Source organism: Labeo rohita, chromosome 20 (genome assembly GCF_022985175.1).
Source record: "Labeo rohita strain BAU-BD-2019 chromosome 20, IGBB_LRoh.1.0, whole genome shotgun sequence".
Taxonomy (NCBI): Eukaryota; Metazoa; Chordata; class Actinopteri; order Cypriniformes; family Cyprinidae; genus Labeo; species Labeo rohita.
Window position 1 is genome coordinate 32940066 of NC_066888.1, and position 27992 is coordinate 32968057.

General features: G+C 31.9%; 1 long non-coding RNA gene across 2 annotated transcripts in view; it reads left to right on the plus strand.

The window, feature by feature from the left end:
* LOC127183444 (uncharacterized) overlaps positions 1-27992 on the plus strand; it is a 48852-nt gene that overhangs the window by 2435 nt on the left and 18425 nt on the right. The window contains exon 2 of one of the 2 annotated variants that reach the window (XR_007830039.1): positions 640-749. The exons of the other annotated variant lie outside the window; for it this stretch is intronic. This is a non-coding gene — a long non-coding RNA (uncharacterized LOC127183444). The remainder of the gene's footprint in view (positions 1-639; positions 750-27992) is intronic. 2 annotated transcript variants of the gene reach the window in all.

Genomic DNA, 27992 nt, shown 5'->3' on the forward strand with positions numbered 1-27992 from the left:
GTCTTTTAATATGTCATACAGTGATTTTTGTTGTAAATATGGCAAGATTGTTACACTGAATGACATTTTAGTTGGTGTCTTCTATAAATTAGGGAAAAATGTATGATACTTATTTTTTGCTCAGAAAAGCCAAAAACAAAAATGCAATTAAATTAAACAGAACTTTTTTTTTTTGGGTGGAAAAACAACAATTTAGAGCAATATTACACTTATTGTTTTTATGCATATATATATATATATATATATATGTGTGTGTGTGTGTGTGTGTGTGTGTGTTTTTCTTACACTTAAAATATTACCTATAATGTTTATAAATATGTACATAATTATATTAATGTAGAATTAATATGACATTAATGTACACGAAGTACTGAATTCTAGATACATGTATGGAGGTTCTTGACTAGTAATCCTGGTGTCAGACACTAGATGGCAGAAGTGTAAAACATTTGAAGAGTTGACGTTTCACCAATATAACTGTAAAAATACAGTCAATCACGTATGGTAGCCCTTATAAAAGCAAGCATTCGACTGTTTCTTTTAATGCACATGACGAATGAGTTCAAAACAGGTTTATATCTGTGTTCAGACAGACAATAAAACCAGTTTAAGGTTAAAAGCAGTGGTTTTCACCTTTAGGTTTATAGCTGCCATCCGCTCATGCTGTTTTATCATCCAACCAACCCAAACTATGACCTACAGGAGGATGATCTGAACGATGACGTACTAACAGTCATCATGGATACACAGTAAGAGATATTTATGGATATCTGCTGGTTTTTAATGCTCTGCTTTTGGCCGTAAAATGTTAAATGTGTCGCTGGAAGCCCTTTCTAACAGCTGAACGGAGGCCTTGACCTCGTGATTTACTCTGCCAGCCGCGTATCCTTTGGCTTCCCATCTATTTCCAAGATAACAGGACATTTCAGATGTTGCTTCAGAGGTTGGTTGGCATGGAAACATCATCGCACATGGTTTGTATCCGCTCGCCGTGGCTGCCTCTGAATGCACGTGAAGATACGCTTGTTCCTCGCAGTCTTTGCGACGGGGTTTGACCTTTGAGCTTATCTTTTTTCCACACCAGCTTCGCATGATTTCATCGTGATACGATAACAATAAGTCAGAGTGAAACACTTTCCTCCTGTGTAGTTGCACAAGGATTCAACAAATAGTAGATGTGAGCATTTGATTTTGCTGTTGTACTTGCTGTTTGAATCGCATCGTCTTTATATGTGATAAATTAAATAAATTATTTTGCATAAATGAAAGAGATTTGCACATGAAATAATTCATTTTGACATTAATTTATAGACAATCATGCACATTTCTTACCAAATTATAATGCATCTAGACATTTTTATTTTTATATGCATATATATTTATTTATTTTGTAATTCTTAATGGTGATTATTATTGTAATAGTCTCTGAAAAAAAAAAAAAATGTAAAGTGCATTTCTAAAAATAAATAAATGAGGACTTTTTTATTCTATTAACATGACAAATGTATATTTAGCAGCAAAAAAATAAGTGCAGTTGATAAATTAAATGACTAGCATGACTATTTAACAGTGATAAATAAAATCTCTACATGTTTTATGTAAAGAAATTATATTTGCATATATACATATATTTATACACATTTATTATCTAAATATGGGTTTTATTTTCATGTAATGAAAATGTGTACTTGTGAAAAAATGTCATAAATATATGAAATAAAAAGGCATTAAAAATTGGTAATAGTTTATATTTCTAATACAAATTTACTGAAACAATAATTATTAAATTATTATAATTTATTAATATTATATAAAAGTATATAAATGATAAATTATTATAATTATTGAAACCACAATAGCCATTAAATACTGACTAGTTAATAGTAAAATAGTAAAACTAATTTTTGCATTTTCATAATATATATTTATATTTTCATATATACATATATTTATATATAAGTAACTAGACATTAAAATTTTGTAATAAAGTCTATATTTCTAATACAAATGTATTAAAAATTATTATTTGATTATTATTTATTAATATTATATAATATATTAATTAGAATTATTGATACTACAAGTTCTATAGTAATTAAATATTGCCTAGTTAATAGTAAAATAGTCATAAAATAATAATTTTAAAAAAATTAATCATTAAATTTAAAAAAAAGTAGTCATTAAAACTGGTAATAAAGTCTATATTTGTTATACATTTTACTGACACAATAATGATTAAATTATTATAATTTATTAACATTATATAATTATATAAATTATTAATTACTATAATTCTGAATACCACAAGTTCTATAGCATTAAATATTGCCTAGTTAGTAGTTAAATTTTGATAATATATATTTGTATGTACATATATACATATACGTATATTTATATATAAGTAACTAGGCATTAAAAATTGGTAATAAAGTCTATATTTTTAATAAAAATTTATTGTAAATTATTGTTCAATTATTATTATTTATTAATATTATACAATATATTAATTCTAATTATTGATACTACAAGTTCCATAGCCATGAAATATTGCCTAGTTAATAGTAAAATAGTCATATAGAATAATAATTTTCAATAAATTTGTATTAGAAATATAGACTTTAATACCAATTTTGAATGCCTAGTTACTTGTATATAAATATATGTATACGTATATATTTATATTTATATTTATTTATATAAGTAGTCATTAAAAATGGGTAATAAATTCAAAAGATAAGAATAGTAAAAGAAAAGTTTTGGAATTTGTGATTTTTATATATATATATATATAAAAATTTTTTTTACTATTCTTATCTTTTGATTTTAGGGTGAATTATGACCCGAATACTTTTTCTTGACAGGTTTTGTGAGATTCATTGTTAAATTCTGACTGTATGCCAGGCTACTTTGGTATTTTATTACAGGAACAGTGATCATTAGCAGTTCCTGTGGTGTTTTCGGGTTGCTAGGGCATTCTGCGTGTTGCTAGGTTGTTAGTAATACTGGCTTCCTGTCTGGTGTGAAAAGATCTGTGATCTGCTCTATATATGGCTCGGGTTCCTCCTTCAATGTGCATCTGTGGATTTTTTCACCATTTCAGTCCCAGTCGTGTCCTGAGGAGACGCTAGTGCACCACGCAGCTCGCTGTGCGTCTTCAGTATTCAAAGCCATGCTAATAGAGGCGCGGGCGGAGCTGCAGATGTGGACAGGGTGAGCTAAAGGTGCCTGGCTGTTTTTAAACCCTCAAGGGCGCTTCTGAAGCCCTCCGTTAAAAGAGACATGCAAATAGGATAAGTTAAGAGTCAGCCAAGATAAGACGATCAACCGAGGCGGAGCTAATTAAATATTCCACGCCATTTGAAGTGTGCGGCACGGCTCGCAAACAGGCGAAAACTCAAGGCCAGTATAAACAGGCTGTGTTTGTGAGTGTGTGTGTGAGCTGCATGTTCTTATGTATATTTCAGGAACAGTTTTCAGGGTTAACAGGCCTGTGCAACTGCACATAATAGTCAGATCTGAGACCTTAAAACACAAAAGCTCCTGGTGTTCCAGCTATGACAGATGGTGGAAGTGTGAATGCACTGGCTGATGATCATCATGCAGGCTGTGTGGCCTCAAGCTCAGGTATTATGCACAGCATCCTGGGCCTGCAGTAATGATGTCAGCTGTATTTAATTCACTCACGGAGCCGCGTTGAGATCCCCATATCTCTGGGTCTGAACCGTATAGGGACTTAAAATTACAGATACCAAAAGAAAAGTTTGTTGAGAACCAGTAACCGAAAGGATATTAAGATATCTTTAATATTTCTTGAGTTGCAGACATGCAAACTTTGGAAAATGAATATTTTTGGCACTCAATATGTCATGTTCTATGCAGTTGTTTTGATGCAGGGAAATAAGATGCGTTTCTAATTTGATATTATTTGTTCTTTAGACATTTTTCTTTAAAACAAATATCACCTGTATGCAAAATGATTCACATTTGGTTTTTGTCCACTGAAAATGTGTAGAATTTACTCACGGAGGTGCATTGAAATCCTCATATCTCTGGAATTGAACCACAGAGGGACTTAAAAATGAAGATTCCAAAAGAAAAGTTGGTTAAGAACCAGAAACCGAAAGGATATTAAGAGATATTTAATATTTCTTGAGTTACAGACATGCAAACTTTGGAAAATTAATATTGTTGGCACTTAATATGTTGTTTTCAAAGTAGTTGTTTTGATGGAGGGAAATAAGATACATTACTTGTTCTTTAGATATTTTCCTTTAAAAAAGTATCAGCTGTATGCAAAATGATACATATTTGGTTTTTGTCCACTGAAAATGTGTACAATTTACTCATGGAGGCACACTGAGATCCTCATATCTCTGGAATTGAACCACAGAGGGACTTAAAAATGAAGATACAAAAAGAAAAGTTGGCTAAGAACCAAAATCTAAAAGGATATTAGGATAGCTTTCAGATTTCTGGAGTTACAGACTTGCAAACTTTGGAAAATGAGTATTTTAAGCACTCACACTATGTTTAATGCAAACGTTTTGATAGAGGGAAACAAGATATGTTTCTAGTTTCAACATGATTTGTTCTTCAGATGATCCTCTATAAAAGAAAGAAGTATCAGCTGTGTGCAAAGTGACTCACATTTGGTTTTTGTCCACTGAAAATGTGTACGATTTACTCATGGGGGCACATTAAGATCCTCATATCTCTGGAGTTAAACCACAGAGGGACTTAAAAATGAAGATATCAAAAGAAAAGTTGGTCAAGAACCAGTAACCGAAAGGATGTTAAGAGATCTTTAATATTTCTTGAGTTATAGACATGCAAACTTTGGAAAATTAATATTTTTGCACTTAATATGTTCTATTTAAAATAGTTGTTTTGATGGAGACAAATAAGATACATTTCTAATTTGAACATTATTTGTTCCTTAGATATTTTCCTTTAAAAAAAAAGTATCAGCTGTATGCAAAATGATACATATTTGTTTTTTGTCCACTGAAAATATGTACAATTTACTCACGGAGGCACATTGAGATCCTCAAATCTCTGGAGTTGAGCCATAGACGGACTCAAAAAGGAAGCTACTAAAAGAAAAGTTGGTTAAGAACCAAAATCTAAATTGATATTAGGATAGCTTGCAAATTTTTGAAGTTAACAAGAAATTGAGTTGCAAACTTTGGAAAATGAGTATTTTAAGCACTCACACTGTGATGTTTAATGCAAATGTTTTGATAGAGGGAAACAAGATACGTTTCTAGTTTCAACATTATTTATTTTTCAGATGATCCTCTTTAAAAGAAAAAAGTGTCAGCTGTATGCGATTTATGTTTATCAAAAGTGATTTATGTTTTTTGACCACTAAAAAATTGTACATTTTGTGTATAAAGTTGTATTAAGATCCCCAAATCTCTGGAAATGAATCATATAGGGCCTGAGAAATAAAGATATCAAAAGAAAAGTGTGTTAAAAAACAAATTCTAAAAGGATGTTAAGATATCTTTAATACATTTTAAATTACATGAATGCAAACTTTGGGATGAAAAGTGCTTTTTTCCATTTTTTTGAATAGTCACCATTAGCAAGTAATGTAACAAAGATTGAGATTTTACTAACAGAGCTACCAGTCTCTGTAAAAATAATATAATGATGTCACAATCTTTCTGATGCTATTTTTACCCCCCCGTAATTTGGCTCCGAATCTCAGGTGAAAATTGCATCTTCACTCCCTTCTACAAAATAGTGGATTACTCTGTAAATATTCATCCATGACATTTAGTATTTTGGCTTTCTTCTTTGTTTATGACAAAAAGGTCATCATTTTTAGCTGGGGACTACTGGTTAAGTTATTCAGCAGTGTTAATTCACTTACATAGCTGCAGTTTAATTAAACAAACCATCTTGCATGAAGCCAGGTCAGACGCTTGTGCCAAAAACACGATCAGATACAAGAGCCAAAGCCGTAAAAGTGTCTTTTGTGAGCTGTGTAGCCTTTTGGGAAGTTGAATTACTCTTGAGTGCAGAAAGATCAAGGAGTGACATTTAACATCATGCAAAGAGTCAGTTCACACCCGACCCTCTTTAGACGACTCTGGACCGGAGGTTTGGATAATCTCCAAACGGTTTGGAGTTCCCGTAGGTCAGGAATACTCAAAGTCCGGTGTGCTAACACAATCAGGCTTTTCAATTCACTTGCCACATTTTCCAAGTGAGCAATGCAATGCAACATGTTTTTTTTTTAGTTAACACTGCAAATGTCAGCAATGTTGGCACCAACAGACAGAAGATTGATGAATTTAGATTTATACCATATTTTCTTAAATAAGAGGTCTACATATACATAAGAGGTGCAACTAATAAATACTTTTAATTGTTCATTGTTTGCTTTTGTTAACAATTGCATTGTAACCTTATTGTAAACATATGTATGCATGCATTCAGCAGCATCTAAAGTGACTTGCATTGCATTTAAGGTTTATTTGAGTTCTTGCAATCCCTGGCAATCAAACGCATTGTTTTGCGAGACTCACTTTTCAATTCAGCTGCCACATTTTGCACCTGAACCGCAAATGAGCAATGCTACAACATATTATAACACTCTTGTTGTGTTGAACGAATCTAAGTGAGTGTGTTGATTATAATAGAGTGTAGATAGTTTCATTCTAGTTTCTAAAGTAGTGCTGTGTTTTCCTACTTCATAAAGATTTTGCAGTTCATTATGTAGTAAGCTATTTGTTTTTTTAGTATTGTCAGCACTGCAGATACTGTAATTGCTGACTGGCACAAAGTGAAGGCTGTTTTTGGTTGTGTGTGAATTATATTTAGCAGCAAAGATTAACACCAAACGTCTGTAGTCTGGCACCGAAAATCGACTGAACTAAATTAATTTGCATTGGTCCATTTTTGTTGAAAGCATAAAACTGAATGTTTTTCAGAAATATAAAGTATGCAAAATTGCATGCCAGTTCTTATTAACAATTGCATGCTAAACTTGTTATAAACATCTTTTTTTCAGCCATTTGTCAGCTTTTATTCAAGACGTCATACATGCATTCTCTAGAAATCAAACTCATGACTGGCATTTGTAATGCAATGCTGTTTGAGTTACAGTTTTACCAGTTTTATTAATGCATTTTGCATGTTTAAGTTGTAATAAACTGGAAAACATACAATAGAAACATTATTTAATTTGAGCTTCGCTTTTTCGCTCCTTGATTCCAACAGACAAACTGAGATGGTTGTAATCATAAAACTGAAAATAACACCTTATTGTAAAAATTTAATTTTTATGCATTTGGCTTTTTTTTTTTCAGCATTTGTTCAAGGCGACTTGTATTGCACTTAAAATTTATGTAATGTAAAGATTTGCTGCATGAATTTCCTGGTAATCAGACTCATGACTTTGGCATTTTTAGTGCCATGCTGAACTGTCTGAGTTACAGTTTTACCAGTTTTATTCATGCATTTGTGCATTTTGCATGTTTAAGTTTTAATAAACTGGAAAACGTACAATAGAAACATTATTTAATTAGATGTGCTTTTTGGTCCTTGATTCCAACAGACAAACTGAGATGGTTGTAATCATAAAACTGAAAATAATAAACTTATCAATTAAAAAAATTAAATATTTATTTAAATATAAATTGTGTAAGATACTGTCATATGAGGTGCATTTGACTAAATGCTTTACTTCGCGTTCATATTTTGTGTTAGTTCTAGTTACCTTTGTTGTAAACATTAATATTCATGCATTTGGCAGCTTTTTTTCAGGATGATTTACAGTGCACTTAACGTTTATGTCATGTTAAAGTTTGGTTCATGCATTCCTTTTTAATGCAGCTTTTTGTACTGAGAAAAAAAAAAAAAAAAATTATTTATTAAAATATGATGCAAGATATTTGCAACTGATTGTGTTCTTTGTTAGTTCTTATTAACAACTGCATGTTAAACTTATTGTAAACAGAATTTTTATGCATATGGCTTTTAAGCTTTTATTCAATCGACTTGAATAAAAGCTTAAAATGTATTTAATGTAAAGATTTTCTTCATGAATTCCCTGGTAATCAAACTCATGACTTTGGGATTTTTAGTGCCATGCTGAACTCTTTGAGTTACAGTTTTACCAGTTTTATTCATGCATTTGTGCATTTTACATGTTTACAGTTACATTCTTGAAAGCGTACAAAAGAAACATGATTGTCTGATAATATGGCAGCTGAAAGAGTTTCTAAAATAGTATTGGTCAGGAAGGGTCAATTATAAGACAACAATCACTGTATTTAGTCTTTTGGCTTAGTACTGAACTTATATATTTCCATTACTACTGTAATTCATCTTCAGAATAACCAGTACGATTCAAGTACTGAATAAGACCTTCCTTTGCTGAACATAAATCTAAGCTGATAGCAATGGCAGACACACCATCACTTTAAATAAACAATACTTCTCCAAATCTTGCCCTCAGCTACAGTAGGTCACTCACACAAAGCTGCTTCTGGGTGAAAAAGGCATATTTTCGTGCAGCAAGCTTCGAGACGAGCGTATGATAGACAAGTAAGCCGACTTATATTCGGCTGGCTGAAATGAAAAGACCAGATCGCCACAGCTGCCCTTTTCTCTCTGTCAGACTGAATCAAGTTCAGCGGGAGTTGTTTAATTTGAACTGCGCTCACTTACTCGATCTGTCGCTCCTCGTTTTCCAACAGACAAATCGAGCTGGGCAAATTGAAAAGGTCTTCATTCATGTGAAAACCCAGACGTTTAGTTTGAATACGAATCCACAGGTGCAATCTAGAGTGTCAAGTGAGCGTCAGACAGTTTTGTTGAATGAGATGCGGCATTGTTCAAGAACTGTGTGGAAGATGTTTGTATATTAGGTGCAGTTGATAAAAATTCCTTATATTGTGTTCATTTGCTTGTTTGGATTAGATTTGCTGAAAACGTGCTCACCCTCAGGCCATCCAAGATGTAGATGAGTTTGTTTCTTCATTCGGATTCCATCACTGTCTCACCAGTGGATTCTCTGCATTGAATGTGTGCCGTCAGAATGACTAAATGTTAACTGATGGACTGGAGTGGTGTGGATTACTTGTGGATTATTGTGATGTTTTGGACTCTCATTCTGAGGGCACTGCATTCACTGCAGAGGATCCATTGGTGAAACAGTGATGGAATGAGACATTTCTTTGTATCTTTTCAGTTCATTAGTGATACAAGATTAGGATCAATTTGTTTGGTTATCAGATTTGTAGAAATGTGTCATTCCATCACTGTCTCATCAACGGATCCTCTTGAGTGCCGTCAGAATGACAAAATGTTAACTGATGGACTGGAGTGGAGAAATATTTCGGCTTCATTCTCGTAGTATTTTGACTTTTTTCTCATGGTATTTCGACTTTATTCTCGAAGTATTTTCACTTTTTTCTTGTAGTATTTCCACTTTACTCTCGTGATATTTCGACTTTATTCTCGTAGTATTTCGACTTTACTCTCAAAGTATTTCCACTTTACTCTTGTAGTATGTTGACTTTATTCTCGTAGTATTTCGACTTTACTCTTGTAGTATGTCGACTGTATTCTCGTAGTATTTCGACTTTACTCTTGTGATATTTCGACTTTATTCTCGTAGTATTTCGACTTTACTCTCATAGTATTTCCACTTTACTCTCGTGATATTTCAACTTTACTCTCGAAGTAATTCCACTTTACTCTTGTAGTATGTCGACTTTACTCTTGTAGTATTTCCACTGTACTCTTGAAGTATTTCCACTTTACTCTTGTAGTATGTTGACTGTATTCTCGTAGTATTTCGACTTTACTCTTGTAGTATGTCGACTGTATTCTCATAGTATTTCCACTTTACTCTTGTGATATTTCGACTTTATTCTCGTAGTATTTCGACTTTACTCTCACAGTATTTCCACTTTACTCTCGTGATATTTCAACTTTACTCTCGAAGTATTTCCACTTTACTCTTGTAGTATATCGACTTTACTCTCGAAGTATTTCGACTTTACTCTTGTAGTATGTCGACTTTATTCTCGTAGTATTTCCACTTTACTCTCGTGATATTTCGACTTTATTCTCGTAGTATTTCGACTTTACTCTCATAGTATTTCCACTTTACTCTCGTGCTATTTCAACTTTACTCTCGAAGTATTTCCACTTTACTCTTGTAGTATGTCGACTTTACTCTCGTAGTATTTCCACTTTACTCTTGAAGTATTTCCACTTTATTCTCATAGTATTTCGACTTTACTCTCGTGATATTTCGACTTTACTCTCGTAGTATTTCGACTTTACTCTCATAGTATTTCCACTTTACTCTTGTGATATTTCAACTTTACTCTCGAAGTATTTCCACTTTACTCTTGTAGTATGTCGACTTTACTCTCGTAGTATTTCCACTTTACTCTTGAAGTATTTCCACTTTACTCTTGAAGTATTTCCACTTTATTCTCATAGTATTTCGACTTTACTCTCGTAGTATGTCGACTTTATTCTCGAAGTATTTCGACTTTATTCTGACTTCATTTTTGGCATAACTATTCCATGCAAAACATGCAAAAGCTTGCCTGATAAGATTTAATGCAGTTCTGATTTACATTTCAGAACGTTCTTCAGATGAATCTGTGCCTAAACGACACAGTCAAAGGTCTAGTTATGCGAGAATAGCACATTGATTGTTTAATGGGAATGTTGTTCCAAAGCCAACAAGCACGTGGATCCAGGATTCTGTCCTGTTCGGCATCGGATGTTCATCACACGAAATCAGACACACATTTGTATGAGTCTGGAACCTCTCAGCTGCGGTTTCGTGAAGCACAGGGTGATTAGCCCATCGAGCAGCTCTCCAATCTTCCACACAAAGAGCTAATCTGCCCTGTGCCCATGATGGGCATGCGCCGGTGTCATCGAGGACCATCAGCGTTAGCCTGTGGCCTTGCATTTCCTGTGGCGATAATAGCGCTGAAGGACCAGAGATGCGTGGATGTCTCGTCTGTTCAGAGCGAACGAGTGGGTAAATCAGGATCTGGAGTGCACCGTACGTGGGTGTTTAACTTTTACAACGAACGTATGTTTAAATCTGGCCTGCTTGGTTCTCTCTCTCTTTCCCTTGACGAGTGGTTAAACTGTCGGTGAGTCATAATTTCTAACCTCGGCTCAATAAATGAGCGCACGAGCTGTCGTCCTTCATGCATTTGAATTGCAAATGGGCTGGCGTTGAGAAACGTTCAATCTGCATATACGCCAATACTGGGAGTAACTAAAAGTAGCAACACTGCGAACTTAATTACAATTTTCAGGTAGCATAACAATATATTTTTAAAAGCACGACTAATCAAAATAAACTTATGATCAGTTATTGTTTTTCTATTAATATGATCAATGATTGCTTTAGAGTTTGTTCTTTGATAATTGCAGGAAGTTGCATTAAGGTTTTATGTCAGTGCTGATTTTGACTGGCCAAACATCAATCGCAGTGTAAAACTGCAGCGCTCACCGTTTTGGTGGAACAAAGGAAAGCGTCAGGAGATTTTGGACATTGAACGTAATTGCAGATGACAGAGGTCAGTCAACAAGAGCAGGCTGATCCAGACTAAAATTACTGCAGACGCAAACGAAAAATCAATCAGCGACAGAAGCACAAAGACGCGTGTGAAACGACCGACACCTCACAAATGTCATGTGATTGATGTATAGCTGGAAATGTCATGAAAATGTGCTTTGTATTGTAGAATATACACCTTATTTTCATAATCTTTAAAAAAAAATAAAAAACAGCATTTTACAGATGTATGTTTACTTTTTTATTTATAACTTTTTTTTAACTTTAACTTTAAATGTTAAAATAAAATGTTAACTGAAATAAAATGCATTTTTAAATTAGATTTTTCATTTTGATGTAGCTTAATTTGAGGTACTAAAAGTGAAAAATTAATAATGCTTTAAAAAAACAACAACAATATTTTACAGATGCATATTTACTTTTTTATTTATCTTTTTTTCCACTTTAAATGTTAAACTAGAATGTTATCTGAAATAAAATACAGTTTTAAATGAGATTTTTCATTTTGATTAAGTTTAATTTGAGGTACTAAAACTGAAAGAGAAATAAAAATTGATAACTGTTACTAAAACTTAAAATAAAAATCTCTACATCTACATATATATAAATTATATATATATATATATATATATATATATATATAATATTTTTATTTATATCAGGTTTATATACAACATATTTTCATAGTCTAATTATTTTAAATATTTGTTTAATTTGAGGTACTAAAATAAATTAAAAAAGTGAAATAAAAAATGGATAATAACTGTACAGACATTATTAAAAAAACTAAAAATGACAAAAACAATAAAATGACCAAAATTTTAACTAAAATGAAAATGTAAATAAAAATAAAAGCTTATAAATGTCATGTAAATAATGTATAGTTATAAATGTAATGAAAGTATGGTTTATATTGTAGAATATACTACATTTTTATAATCTCTTGAAAAAAGTGCTACGTCTTATTTGATTATGTACTTTTTATTCATTACTTATTTCTGTTACTTAAAAATAAACATTAACTGGAATAAAAAAAAAACAACAACTTTATTTCCCTTTACTTTAACTAAAATTAAAAGATAAATAAAATGTGATTTAAAAAAATTGTATTTTAAAATATCTGAAAATGACAAAAACATTAAAATTAAACTAAAACTTGTACTAAAATTAAATGAAATGGGAAAAAAACTAAAACTTATAAATGTCATATGAATGATGTATAGCTGGAAGTGTAATGAAAATATTTTTTTTTATATACACTATATTTTCATTGTCTTTAAAAAACAAAAAAACAAAAAAAACAATGTTTTACAGATGCATATTTACATTTGTTTTATTTATAGTTTTTTTTTTTACATTAAATGTTAAAATAAAATGTTAAGTGAAATAAAATACATTTTTTAATGAGATTTTTCATTTTTATTGTAATTTGAAGTATTAAAAAAAATAAAAGTGAATATTTCTGATTTTAGTTTAGTTTAACTTTATGTACTAAAATAATTAAACAGAAAAACAGAAATAAAATTTGATTAAAAAAATATTTAAAAAGAATTAAAAATGACAAAAGCTAAATTACTAAAACTTGTACTAATAATAAATAAATAAATAAATAAATAAATGAAAAATAAATGAAATGGAAAAAAAACTTCTAAATGTCATTAGAATGATTTGTTTAATATGGTTTATATACACCATATTTTAGTCTTTAGAGATACAGTGCTTCATCTTATGTGCTTATTTATAACAAATTTTTGAGGACGCAAAGCAAAAGGTCAGATTATTGATAACGAATGAATCAGTCTGACATCAGTGCTTCTAAATCTGATCAGGGAGGTTTATTCAAAAATGTATTATTGAGTGCCAAAAACAGCTCTTCACTGTCTAATGTGTTTAATATTATGTATTTAAAAACTGCCATAAGACAACAAACTCCCAAGTGTCGTCTTTATCATAACATTTACATTTATTCATTCAGCGACGCGTTTACCCAAAGCGACTCATGAATGAGAAACATCACAAGCAATTTATTAAAGGAGCCACAGTATTTGCACTACACAATGTACACTATTTTACTGATGTTAGAAGCAATGAGAACCAGTTTTTCAGGGTTTCTTCATTGTTTTTTTTTAGCTGATCTGCTGGAGCATGACATTAGAAACGCCAGGATCAACACAGACTCAATGCAAATTGAACACTTAATGGAAAATGTATAGCATGAACACACTTTGGATAAAGCATCTGCCAAATGCATAAATGTAAACCTGCCCAAATCCGATTAAAAGTGAGGACGCCAGCCAAATTCACACAAGTGCGTCTCGCACTCCAGGACGTTCCCTTTGCCCTGAACTGACGGGTGTTTGTAGCTTTTTCATAATATGAAAAAAACCCTCCTAAATGAGTAATTCAGTAGTTCAAAATGTATTTTCTGTTCAGTTTTTTCCCATCCAGAAGGTGCTCTGGTCACTCCTTTCCAATTACAGTGAACGGGGACTGAAGCTTTCAAGCTTCAAAAAGGACACAAAAGCACCACAAATTCATAATATCATAACATTCGTCCGTATGACTCATGCACAAGTCTTCTGAAGTCACACAACATATTTAGTGTGTGCGTACACAAGTTGCAGGTTAGTAACCTACTTATTTATTTAATAAGTAACTACATTATTTACTTTAACTCAGTTAAATTTAAAATAAATTAAAAATGTTCTTTTATTTAAATATTTAATGAAGAAATGTGTTTATGTAACAAGTAACTTATTATTTTATTTAATAAGCAACTTAATTATTTATTTAATAGGTAAATTAGTTATTTACTTAAGTAAATGTATTTACTCATGAGTAAATAAATTAGTTGTTTCATTTATGTAATAAGTAACTAATTTATTTATTTGATAGGTAACTTTATTTAATGTGTAATTAAATAATTAGTAAACAAATTAGTTATTAGTTACAAAAAATATAGTTACAAAATAATTTATTAATTTGGTCAGTAACTAAATTCTTTATTAGTTTATTTAGTCAGTAATTGAGTTTATTTATTGAGGTAATTCTGTAATAATTTATTTATAAAAAGATACATATATATATTTATTTTTAAAAAATCTGAAAATGACAAAAACATAAAATTACCAAAACTTTTACTAAAATTAAATGAAATGGACAAAACAAAAACTTGTAATTTGATTGATGTATAGCTGGAAATGTTGTGAAAATATTTTGTTTATTGTAGAATATACACCATATTTCCATAATCTTTTGAAAAACAAACAAACAAACAAACAAAAAAACAATACTTTTTTTTTTTACTTCAAATGTTAAAATAAAATGTTCACTGAAATAATTTTTTATTCGAATTTTCATTTTGATTTAGTTTAATTTAAAGTACTAAAATAACAAAGTAAAAGTAAAATAAAAAGTAATAGTAACTGTATAGGCATTAAAAAACACTAAAATGACATACAATAAAATAACTAAAACTTAACTAAAATTAAAATGAAATGTAAAATAAAAATAATGTCATGTGAATGATGTACAGTTAGAAATGTAATGAAAATATGGTTTGTACTGTAGAATATACACTATATTTTCATAATCCCATATGTAATGTTTAATGCGTACGTAAATAATATTAAGTAAATAAATTAGTTATTAGTTACAAAATATAATTAAAAAATATAATTTGATCAGTAACTAAATTATTTATTATTTATTTATTTATTTATTGAGTTTATGCATTGAGTTACTAATTCTATAATTTAATCTACTATAATTTTGTTTTCATTACATGGAAAAGAGTGACTGTGTAAATACTAAAAAGTATTGTTTTTGTACAAACACACACTGACTTGTCACCAGAAGCTCAAGAGTGAAAGCATCTTAAGTGATACAGTAAAGACGCCTACCAGGATTCTTAAGGCATGCTGGTAAATGATTCAGACGGACTAATCGTTCACATTATTCATGTATGGAAACATTGGAATTCATTTACTTTCCAATTAATGAAGCATGAATTATTCATCAAAAATGAAGCTGGAGGTGTTTCACTAAATTGTGCAAGAGCACAGCCACCAATTTATGATTCCTGCACGACAGGACGTCACAAAGCTGCTCGCTAACCTGATCCCGAGACCTTCCGATGTCGTGAGCCGGTCCGTGACCCGAACAACTGGCGTCATTATTCCGGCTGGAGCTTGATGTGTTTCCTCCCTGATGTTGTAGTTCATTATAACGTGAAAAATGAGTCGACGGCACCTCCTGTTTTTCTCGCTTCATTTGTCAGGCTGCAAATCATCTGCGTTTCATGTAAAGCCACGATCCAGGGCATCAATCACATCACGTGCTAGGGGGCCATCAGAAAATAAAAAATGAAGTGGTTATATTGTGAGTTTGAGTGTTTTGAGGGTCACGGAGCAAGTGAGGTTACGCTTTTTTATCTGCAAGTAAAAGCAGCAGTTTATAAATGCACTGTATGTGAGGGTTCTCTAGCGTTATAGCCTTGCAAATGAGTTTCATTTGCATCTTAGTGAATATGCATGAAATTATGTATATAATTGTTTGTTTTTTAATTGGAGACATATGTATTTTTTTTAAAGGAGTCGTTCACCCAAAATGATAATTTGCTGAAAATGTCACTCTCAGGCTGTTCATCAGATTTGGAGAAATGTATCATTCCATCACTTGCTCACCAGTGAATGGGTGCCGTTGGAATGAAAGTCCAAACAGATGATAAAAACATCACAATAATCCACAAGTAATCCACACCACTCCAGTCCATCAGTTCACATCTTGAGAAGACAAAAGCTGAAACAAATCCATCATTAAGATGTTTTTAACTCAAATACATTGAGTCCATAATCCATAATAACACTTCCTCCAGTGAAAAAGTGGTCTGGTCCGAATCAGGAGAGAAATCTGCACAGATCAAGCAGCGTTTACAAGCCAACACAGCTCTAAACAAATATGTGGCTGGATTTTGATGTGAGAGACAACAGGAGATAGTTTAAAATGTCTTAATAATAGATTTGTTTCAGCTTTTGTCTTCTCAAGATGTGAACTGATGGACTGGAGTGGTGTGGATTACTTGTGGATTATTGTGATGTTTTTATCAGCTGTTTGGACTTTCATTCTGATGGCACCCATTCACATTCATTGGTGAGCAAGTGATGGAATGACACATTTCTTTTACTGTTAAATGTCATCTTTTCAGATCATTAGTGATGCAGGATTTGGATGAGTTTGTTCATCAGATTTGTAGAAATGTGTCATTTCATCACTGTCTTACCAGTGGTTCCTCTGCAGTGAATGGGTGCCGTCAGAATGATAAAATATTAACTGATGAACTGGAGTGGTGTGGATTACTTGTGGAATATTGTGATGTTCTTATCAGTTGTTTGGACGCACACTCTGACGGCACCCATTCACTGCAGAGGTGATGGAACGGCACATTTCTTTTGCTATTAAATGTTATCTTTTTAGTTTATTAATGATACAAGATTTAGAAAAGTTTGTTCATCAGATTTGTAGAAATGTGTCATTGCATCACTGTCTCACCATTGGATCCTCTGCAGTGAATGGGTGCCGTCATAGTGACGAGACCAAACAGCTGATAAAAACATCACAATAATTCAAAAGTAATCCACACCACTCAGTCCATCAGTTAACATCTTGAGAAGACAAAAGCTGAAACAAATCCATCAAGACATTTTGAACTAAAATATGACTCTATAATCCATAATAACGCCATAATTTCCTGTTGTCTCTCATATCAAAATTCAGCCACATATTTGTTTAGAGCTGTCTTGGTTTGTAAACAGTGCTTGATCTGTGCAGATTTCTCTCCTGATTCAGACCAGATCAGTTTTTCACTGGAGGAAGAGTTATTATGGATGATGGACTTGTTATTCCATCACTGTCTCACCAGTGGATCCTCTGCAGTGAATGGGTGCCGTCAGAATGACAAAATGTTAACTGATGGACTGGAGTAGTGTGGATTACTTGTGGATTATTGTGATGTTTTTATCAGATGTTTGGGCTCTCATTCTGGCGGCACCCATTCACTGCAGAGGTGAGACAGTGATGGAATGACACATTTCCTTCTACATCTACATCTCGAATGACCATTTACAAGTGAACTACTCTTTTAATGGAAGGACACACATCTTTTAGATCATTAGTCAACAACTATTTAGTCATGGGTTGTGGGCATTGAAATGCAAGCCATTTTAAGTAATTTCGAATGAGAGTGAGTGAGCTTTTATACATTTATACAGTCTTTCAAGCTGATTTGTGAGCACGCGATGTGGTCATTATCCTTTTGACAAGGTAAATCAGCCAGTCATAGTCATGAGGAGAACATGAGATTGTTTTCTTCTCATTGCAAACGCCCCTGTTGTGACTATTCGTCAAATCAGCATGTTATGTTATGTTATGTTATCCAACTACAGCACGGACGCTTGAACTGTATAATTGATAAGTAACAACATATTTAATGGTTTAAGTGCAGCTCTTACAGGATGTAACATTTCATTGATCCTGAATGTTTCTGATAGCGGATACGAGGCAGTTTACTTATTTTGATCTCCAATATAGAAATGATTCATACAGAATTATAATTAATTTATGACGTAATACAGGAGTGAATCAGATGTTGTTTTTCCAATAAGAAATGTCTCATAAAAGTGTGTACAGTACATAACTATTATTCATTTTAATGTTTATTGTATAATAGCCTTGCAAATTCTCTCTCTCAAAAAGAATTAAGAGAATTAAGAATTTGTGCAATCCAGTCAATGACTTTCCCTGGAAATATATGCAAATTACTCATTCAGTTGATTTGATTTCATCTAATGCTGTAAAAACAACTCAGTATCTCATTTTAAGGGGCCATGAAATCAAAATGAAAGTTTTGTGGCTCAGTTCATGTCTATTAACTTTAGATTAGTGCTTTAGTGCTTAAACTGATCAATTTGTATTGATAAAAGGTCATATTTATGAGTATGCTAGTATATAGATTAACTCAATGAGAGTAATAACACAAAACCAGTCTTAAGTAGAAGAGGTGTATTTGCAGTAATAGCCAACAATACATTGCATTGATTTTTCTTTTATGCCAAAAATCATTAGGATATTAAGATCATGTTCCACGAAGATATTGTACTGTAAATATATCAAAACTTAACTTAATTTTTGATTAGTAATATGCATTGCTAATAACTTAATTTGGACAACTTTAAAGGTGATTTTCTCAATATTTTGATTATTTTGCACCCTCAGATTCCAGATTTTTAAATAGTTGTATGTATATCTATATGATGCATAAATCTCAATTAAAAAAAAAAAACTGACCCTTATGACTAGCATCATTCATGACTAATTATTTTTGGTGCTTATTGCAAGAAGTTACAATGCTGATTTCACTTGACAAAACATCAATCGCTGTATAAACTGCAGCACTCACATTTTGAGTGAAAAAGTATAGTGTCAGGAAAATTTGGGCATTGACCGTAATTGCGGTTGACAGAGGTCAGTCAACAAGAGCAGACTGAAATTACTACAGACGCAAACAAAAAATCAATCAGCGCGAGCGGCGTTAAGAGACAAAGCGTTCCTGCATGTGTTTAATGAGCCAAGAAAACTAGTACTTTGTGTACAATTTACAGCCGTACGACCCAAATCATATACAAACCTTCTAGACGCTGAAATGTTATGGGCTGGTCAGCAAGTTTCTCTGGACTGAACACTGGAGAACAAAAGCGTGTAACACCCAGAGGTCATTAGCGAGAGGCAAGCTGTGCCAATATTGTTTAGTACAATGTGCAATCGCTCTTACCAATTAAGCAAATTAGAAAGATTAAAGGAACAGTTCTGCCACAAATGAAAATTAGCTGAAAATGTGCTCACCCTCAGGCTATCTGATATGTAGATGAGTTTGTTTCTACATCAGATTTGGAAAAATCTGAGCGTTCCATCACTTGCTCACCAATGGATGTGAATGGGTGCCGTCAGAATGAGAGCTGATAAAAACATTACAATAATCCAGAAGTATTCATTAAGTATTCATTTTATGGATTTAAAAACATTAAGATGTTTTTAAATCCATAAAAACGCTTCCTCCAGTGAAATGTGGTCTGGTCTGAATCAGGAGAGAAATCTGCACAGATCAAGCATTGTTTACAAAACAGCTCTAAACAAATATGTGGCTGGATTTTGATGCAAGAGACAACAGGAAATGGACTTTTCACCGGAGGAAGTGTTATTATGGATTATAGACCTATTTTTGAGTTAAAAACGTCCCTAATGATGGATTTGTTTCAGCTTTTGTCTTTTCAAGATGTTAATTGATGGACTGGAGTGGTGTGGATTACTTGAGGATTATTGTGATGTTTTTATCAGCTGTTTGGACTCTCACTCTGACGGCACCCATTCACTGCAGAGGTCATGGAGTAGCACATTTCTTTTGCTATTAAATGTCATCTTTTCAGATCATTAGTGATGCAAGATAAGGATGAGTTTGTTCATCAGATTTCTAGAAATGTGTCATTGCATCACTGTCTCACCAATGGATCCTCTGCAGTGAATGGGTTCCGTCAGAATGACGAGTCCAAACAGCTGATACGGCAGAGCATATATTTTCATCTCAGATTAACATTTTCAAGTGAACTACTCTTGTAAAGTTTAGATTTATGGCCATAATACTGAAGCAAAAAGAAAAAGACCGTCCTTCATTGACAGCTCCCTCCACACATCCCTCGCTCCACGTGTATTTATTTATTAAATATGTTTACCATTTTGACCAATTTGCTTCTGCGTGTTTCTTTATTTGATACGCCTTCAAATAGGAAAGCGTTCGTGTGTGTTCTTCCCATAAACATGATCATTACGACTTGACTGAAGGCTGGAAAAGTGCAAGTCGGCACCGTTGGGAGAAATCCAAAGCCTTTAATTAGACTGCACGCTTGCTAAGATACAAGCCGGCGCTCAAATACATACATTATCTCAGAAGTGGATGGATTTAGATGCTGCATCTTCTATTTTTTTTTCTTTTTTCAATGACTTGATGCATTTTCTGGCAAACACTGAAATACCTGGCCTTAAATTGGCTTTCCGCGGCTTCATCAGCCTCGATAGCTTCTCTTGGCAGTGTTTGATTTTCAGCTGTGTGTTTTACATGTTGTTATCGCGCCTTTCAGTGTAACACAAGAGTCCATCACCATCTGTAGTGGCAAGAAAAATTCCCACTTACAGTCCATTTTCCACACTGGAAACGCCACAGCTGAGCTTATTCAGGAGCAGGTTGTCAACATGCCATAATTTGCTGAGAGTTTACCATGATCATTTACAGTTTTCAGGGGGATTTTTACTGAAAATGTGGCTTTTTTTTAATAGCCCTGTTAAGATGTGATTTTGGCCTGAAATAAGCTTTGTAAAGTCTGTTGTGTAGAGTTATTAGTATTGTAGTTTTTATTTTAAATTCTTTTTGTTTTGTATTTTCTGTGTTGAGAGTTTTAGTAATTTTGTTGTGTGTTTTTGTCTTTTTCTATTAGTTTTAGTACATTTTTATTTAAGTTTGTTATTTTTGTACATCAAGTTAAAATAAATGAGAAGTGTTGCCTTAGATAACCAAAATAAATATTTAAAGTACTTTTTTTATATTTTTGCATTTAAATAACTAAGATAACTCTGGTAAAACCTATAATTTTACTCTTGAATGTAATTATTAAATATTCCACTTAGCATTTTCCTTGTACCAAAATTTCAATATTTACTTACTGGGTTTTTTTTTTTTCTTAATGTGTAGTTTTGCACATATTAATTTTAAAAGATGGCGCATTCTAGGGTTATTATTAACTAAAGCTAAAATATTTAATGAAAAAAAAGTTAACATTAGAGATGCAGAAATTAAATAATTGCTATATGGTTAAAAAAAAAAGAACTAAAATAAAATAAAAATAAGCTCAACTTAAACAGTAATGTTTAACAAAAAAATGTAAGAGCCAACAACAACAACAAAAAATAAATAAATACAAAAAAAAATAATTTATTACTGAGTATAATATTTATATATTAATAAATATTCAATATCTGAAGACGTTATTTGCAAAAACAGTTTTTAACAATTTTCAAAATCATGTTTTTTTCATTATGCATTACAATTAATCTCAATCAAACTTGCAGTTGGGTTATTTTGATTAAGTAAAATAATAAATAAAAAACAAAACACAATGCAAATGTGATAACATTATAAAAAACATGATTTTTAAACATTTTAAAAAATGGAGTTATCTGTTTTTGCAAATAAACTCTTCACGTATTACTGAATAATCATTAATATTGAAAATATTGATATTAATAATACTATAATAGTATATAAGTTGTGCCAAAATAATAATGTAGTATACTGTACACTAAATTTTCAGAAACAGACCATGTCTTCCTTGACTCATTATTTGAAATTGGGTAACAAATGCTTTTATTTCCTTATTTTTTATTATGAATGTAAATGCATTTGGCAGATGTTTTAATTCAATGCAACTTGCATTACATTTCTGGTAATACAGTATGTACAGGATTGTATTAATGCATGCATTCTCTGAGAATGTTTCTGTTGCTTGTTTGCACGTCAGGAACATGTGAGTGTGTGTGTGTGAGATCAGGTCAGCGTAGATGTGCTGGTTTGAGCTGTGTTTACTACTCTAAGGGATCATTCTGTTCCTAACCAGCTAATTAATTCACAGCATGCGCAGCGGTGGACGGGACGCTTTAATCTCCCTGAGATGTCATTGTGTTTGTGTAACTAACAATGCTAAATCTTCATTCGCCACACATAAATAAATGAATTAACTTGAGGAGAGGAAGTAAATTGTCTCCAGAGCTTCTAAAAACCTTACAGAAATACCAATCAGATCCCTAGGCGTCACGGGTTTGTGCCACCGCTGTGAGAATAATACAGATAATTAAGATGCACAGAGCGGCAGAAATTCAAGGCAAACATCTCTGCAGATGCGACTGAAGAACGAGACCCTGCACAACAGTCACTGCATGATTTTAAAGGCGACACATTGATATATTAGCCAGAATAATTGTCAATATGGAGAGTTGTGAGTTTCCATTAATGCATTTTTTGGATGCATAAACAGGTCAATGTAGATACATTGAATGCAATGTCTGACAAATGTGCTAAAAATTATATGTACACTAAAAAAAAGTTATTTTTTTTTTTTTTTTTTTTTTTTTTAAGTTTAATGACTGGAATACATTTGACAAGAAAATACTGTTTAATTTTCATGTTTAATTCAGTGTGTTACTTGCCATTTTTTTGCAATAAAATCTCTGGGAGGAAATGGTTTCTACACTGAATTTTTTTCAGTGTATTAGTTTTCAAAATAGAAAATACAATTTCAGTCTTAAAACATAATATTTAACTCATTGTTGCTTGCCATTTCTTTAATAGTAATAGTAAAATGTAATGGTAACAATTTCAGACCATTTTTTGTGTGTTTATGGACTATAAAACATATTTTTGTAAATATTTAGAAGTTGTAAATAAAACATTATTGCTGTACATTTTACAAGTAAATAGTACTTTTTATATGTAAAAATTCCAAACTCAATGCAATGTTTTATTTGCAGTTTTTTTTTATTTAATTATCAGATACTAAGTGAATAATAAGCGTAAATTGTTGAATTTAAATTTGTTAAAAGTACATTAAAAGTAATTTAAAACTGTTTTTGCTTGCTAGTAAATTTCAAACAATTGTTAGTAAATTACAACATTTTTAAGTATTAAAAAAAATTATTTTCTTGCAAAATGTTCTTTAGAAATCGTTATGTGCAACTTTGGAAAGTGTTTAGAGTGTGTAAATATATCTGTGGCAGCTGTTGTTGTTGTTTAAAATCAAAACAAATCTCCAAAAAAGCTGGTTTATGGTTACCAAAGTCGAGCTGTATTTGGCCATAGCTGAAATATACAGAGATCAGTCAAATCTGAAATTAATGTAGTGCAGCTAGAGACGCTAGCCTCCAACCGCAGACAGCGAGGTGAAGTAATCTTGTCTAATAAAGTCATTCAGCTATTGAGTTATTGGCGAGTTTCTCTGTTCACACACATTCACTTTCATATCAAAAGCCACGAGGCAGAATAGTGTGTGTCAACATTATCCTGTCGATAATAAAGAAAAAAACTCAGAAAAGCTTTTGAGAAATGCAGGATTTGAGATCGCTTCAAGGAGTGGGAATATTTATTCACTTTAATGACGAGGCCCTCTATTGACTTTTCTAGAAATCTAATATTCAGCCGGCGAGCCTGTGAGAATCTCGTAATGCAATTTCAGATGGATCTAGGGGACAATAAACATTTCTAACTTTCCACACAATGTCTGTTTATTGAAAACTTTCTGCATATGATCTGCACAGTTGGTTTTTGGTTAGAAGAAAAACCAAGTTGTTTTTTTTTTTTTTGTGGAACACAAAAGTAAAGTGAAGTAAAAATTAATAAATACTATGTAGACATTTAAAAACAATAAAAAGTATTCAAAATAACAAACACACAACGTTACTAAAAATGTAACAAAAACTGTACATGAAATCAGAAAATGTAAAAATAAAATCTAATTCAAATTATTAAGCAAAACTTTAATACTCAATACTCTATATCTACAACCAGTAATTTTTATATTTTTTTTGCCTGCAGTGTATTAATACTGTATTAAATACAAATTTATGTACTGGTCCAGTTTTGAGATTTTGGGCTTATTTGGCTTTTTATTATTTTTTTTTGTTTTTTCAGACTACTGGAAAGAAAACATCAAAATGCACATTTAAGTGTGTATGTTTTCGCTCTTTATATATTTGCGACTGTAGGTTACAATGACAATGCATATCTTTAAGTGTTTTTTCCTCCGTTTCAGCAGCACTTACATACACCAAAACTTACAGTTTTATTCATCTCTGTGTTCTGAAGGTTTTTACTGAGGGGTTTGTTTATATATCATTCACACGGATTTATACAACATTTTATCCCTAAAAATAGATGAAAGTGTATTTTTTGACAGTGTCTTATGATTTATAGAGTAATACAAAGAGAAATTTAAAATTCCCTTCTTAAACTTTAATATGTCAACAAAATCAAACAAGAATTTTTCAGATTAACAAGAACCAGTTTTCAGATTAGTGGAAAGAAAACATAAACAATACACATTTAAGCATTTGTTTTATTGAACTTTATCTATTTACAGATTACAATTACAATGCATAACTTTAAAAGTTTTTCCTCCACTTCAGCAGCACTTACATACACCAAAACTTACAGTTTTATTCCTCTCTATATTTTGAAGGTTTTTACTGAAGGATTTGTTCATATATCATTCACACTGATTTAAACAACATTTTATTCTTAAAAATAGCTGAAAAGGTATTTTTGGACAGTATCTTATAATTTATAGAGTAATACAAAATTCCCTTCTTAAACTTTAATATGTCAACAAAATCAAACAAGAAATTTGAACCAGTGTTCAGTCTAGTGAAAAGAAAACATCAAAAAATACACTTTTAAGCATTTGTTTTATTGAACTTGATCTATTTCCGTCTATAGATTTCAATTACAATGCATATTTTTAAAAAAGTTTTTCCTCCACTTCAGCAGCACTTACATACACCAGAACTTACAGTTTTATTTCTCTTGGTATTCTGAAGGTTTTTACTGAAGGGTTTGTTCATATATCATTCACACTGATTTATACAACATTTTATTCCTAAGAATAGCTGAAAAGGTATTTTTTTTGGACACCATCTTTTTTTAACGTAATAAAAAAAGAAATGCAAAATCCCCTTCTTAAAAACCTTTAATATGTCAACAAAATTAAACAAGCATGCATTTGTTTTATTGAACTTGATCTATTTCCGTCTATAGATTTCAACTACAATGCATATTTTTAAAAGAGTTTTTCCTCCACTTCAGCAGCACTTACATACACCAAACTTAGCCATTTTATTCCTATCAATATTCTGAAGGTTTTTACTGAGGGGTTTGTTCATATATCATTCACACTGATTTATGCAACATTTTATCCCTAAAAATTGCTAAAATATATTTTTTTGACAGTATCTTATGATTTATTGAGTAATTGAGTAAATTGAGTAAATTTACTTCTTTAACTTTAATATGTCAACAAAATCAAACAAGAATTTTGACCCAATGTTCAGACTAGTGGAAAGAAAACATCAACTATACACATTTTAGCATTTGTTTTATTGAACTTGATCTATTTCCGTCTATAGATTTCAACTACAATGCATATTTTTAAAAGAGTTTTTCCTCCACTTCAGCAGCACTTACATACACCAAACTTAGCCATTTTATTCCTATCAATATTCTGAAGGTTTTTACTGAGGGGTTTGTTCATATATCATTCACACTGATTTATGCAACATTTTATCCCTAAAAATTGCTAAAATATATTTTTTTGACAGTATCTTATGATTTATTGAGTAATTGAGTAAATTGAGTAAATTTACTTCTTTAACTTTAATATGTCAGCAAAATCAAACAAGAATTTTGACCCAATGTTCAGACTAGTGGAAAGAAAACATCAACTATACACATTTTAGCATTTGTTTTATTGAACTTGATCTATTTCCGTCTATAGATTTCAATTACAATGCATAACTTTAAATGTTTTTCCTCCACTTCAGCAGCACTTACATACACCAAAACTTACAGTTTTATTCCTCTCTATATTATGAAGGTTTTTACCGAGGGGTTTGTTCATATATCATTCACACTGATTTATACAACATTTCATTCCTAAAAACAGCTGAAAATGTTTGTTTTCTGTCAGTTGACAATATTATCTGATTTATGAAATGATAAAAAGAGAAATCCAAAATCCCTTCTGTAAAAACTTTTAACTATAATATGTCATCAAAATCAAACAAGAAATTTGAACCTGCCTTTATCCAGTGTTCAGATCTATTCGGTGGCATTTTATGCAAATTAGTGCATATTTAAACAACATTTCATAAAACTTACAATTCTGGAGAATGGTGATTATATCAGTTAATTTGTATTCACCTACAGTCTATTGCCCTAAATCTATTTCTATATTAAAAATAAATGAATCAAGTTATCTCATTAATATCTGGTCTACTGGGTCAGTGAAAATGCAACATTTACACAAGAGAGTCTAATGTGATAAAACACAATACTCCACTTGATATTCATTCATTTGTGATTTATTTTTAATGCTTTGAACAAAATAAAGAACACAAAGCGGGTCGGAAGAAGTTCTCTGACTCTGAAGATATGGTGAAGAATTACAAGAGAGCTGGTGCTACTCTACCTTTTGTTCAAGATCCCACTGAATGGCTGCAAACTATATCAGAAAGCAATAACATTGCTTTGCGCAGGCAAAAACGTCTCAATGACGGAATAATGATGACAGGGACGGGAGAAGCTTTCATGTGTGGCTGTTGTCAGTTTCACGGCAGGAGGCTCAAATTAATACGTCTCTTTCAATTCTTTTGCCTCTTTTTCTTGTGAAAAGGAGGAGTGCAGAAACCTCATGAAACGAAATGAAGTTTGGATTCGGTCTAGTTTATTATCGCAAGCACCCACGTCGTGCGCGGATTGGTTTTATTCCCATATGTAGCGCACATGGCTGCTCGCCAAAACCACGGGGAGTTTCTCATTGTAAAGACTCCGGCTTAATAGGCGCTGCTTACTAACTGATATTGGAAAAGAGGTTGAAAGCGTAGGAACAAATCAATAATAGTAAATGAGTGCAGAGAAAGACAAACACATCGGCATAATGAGCCCAGCAGGGACCAAAATAAGTATGACACTGATTCATTAACACGTGTTCCTGCGTTTGCACTGGGGTTTTAAAGTTTAGGCTTTGTAAGATTTAAGCTTTAGTGGTTATTGCAGGTCATTCAGCTGCTCACTACAGTTTGCTTTGCTCTGAGAATGAGAATATAATAAAAAATTTATGCTGTTTACTCTTACTGAATTTTATACAATATAACAACATGATGTCAAGGTGTTGTTCTGATGGAAGATTTATGTTTTGAAAACATTTTTATTGTTGTTACCTGTGAAAAACATGCTGCTATGATGCTTGAGTGTTCTCTACAGAAGTCCATTTAACTGCAGATTGCAAGGTAGTTGCAACTTTTTATCTTACAATTCTGACTTTTTTGAGATAAACTTGCTATTGCTGGTTATAAAGTCCAATTCTGATGGGAAAAAATACTATTTTCTTACAGTTGCACGTTTTCTGCTCAACAGTTCTAGCTTTTTTCCCCTCACAGTTGCAAGTTTACATCTCGCAATTCTGAATTGCATGATATAAACTTGCAATTCTGGGAAAAAGTCAGAATTGCGAGATGAAAACTTGCGATTGCGAGAAAAAAGTCAGAAACG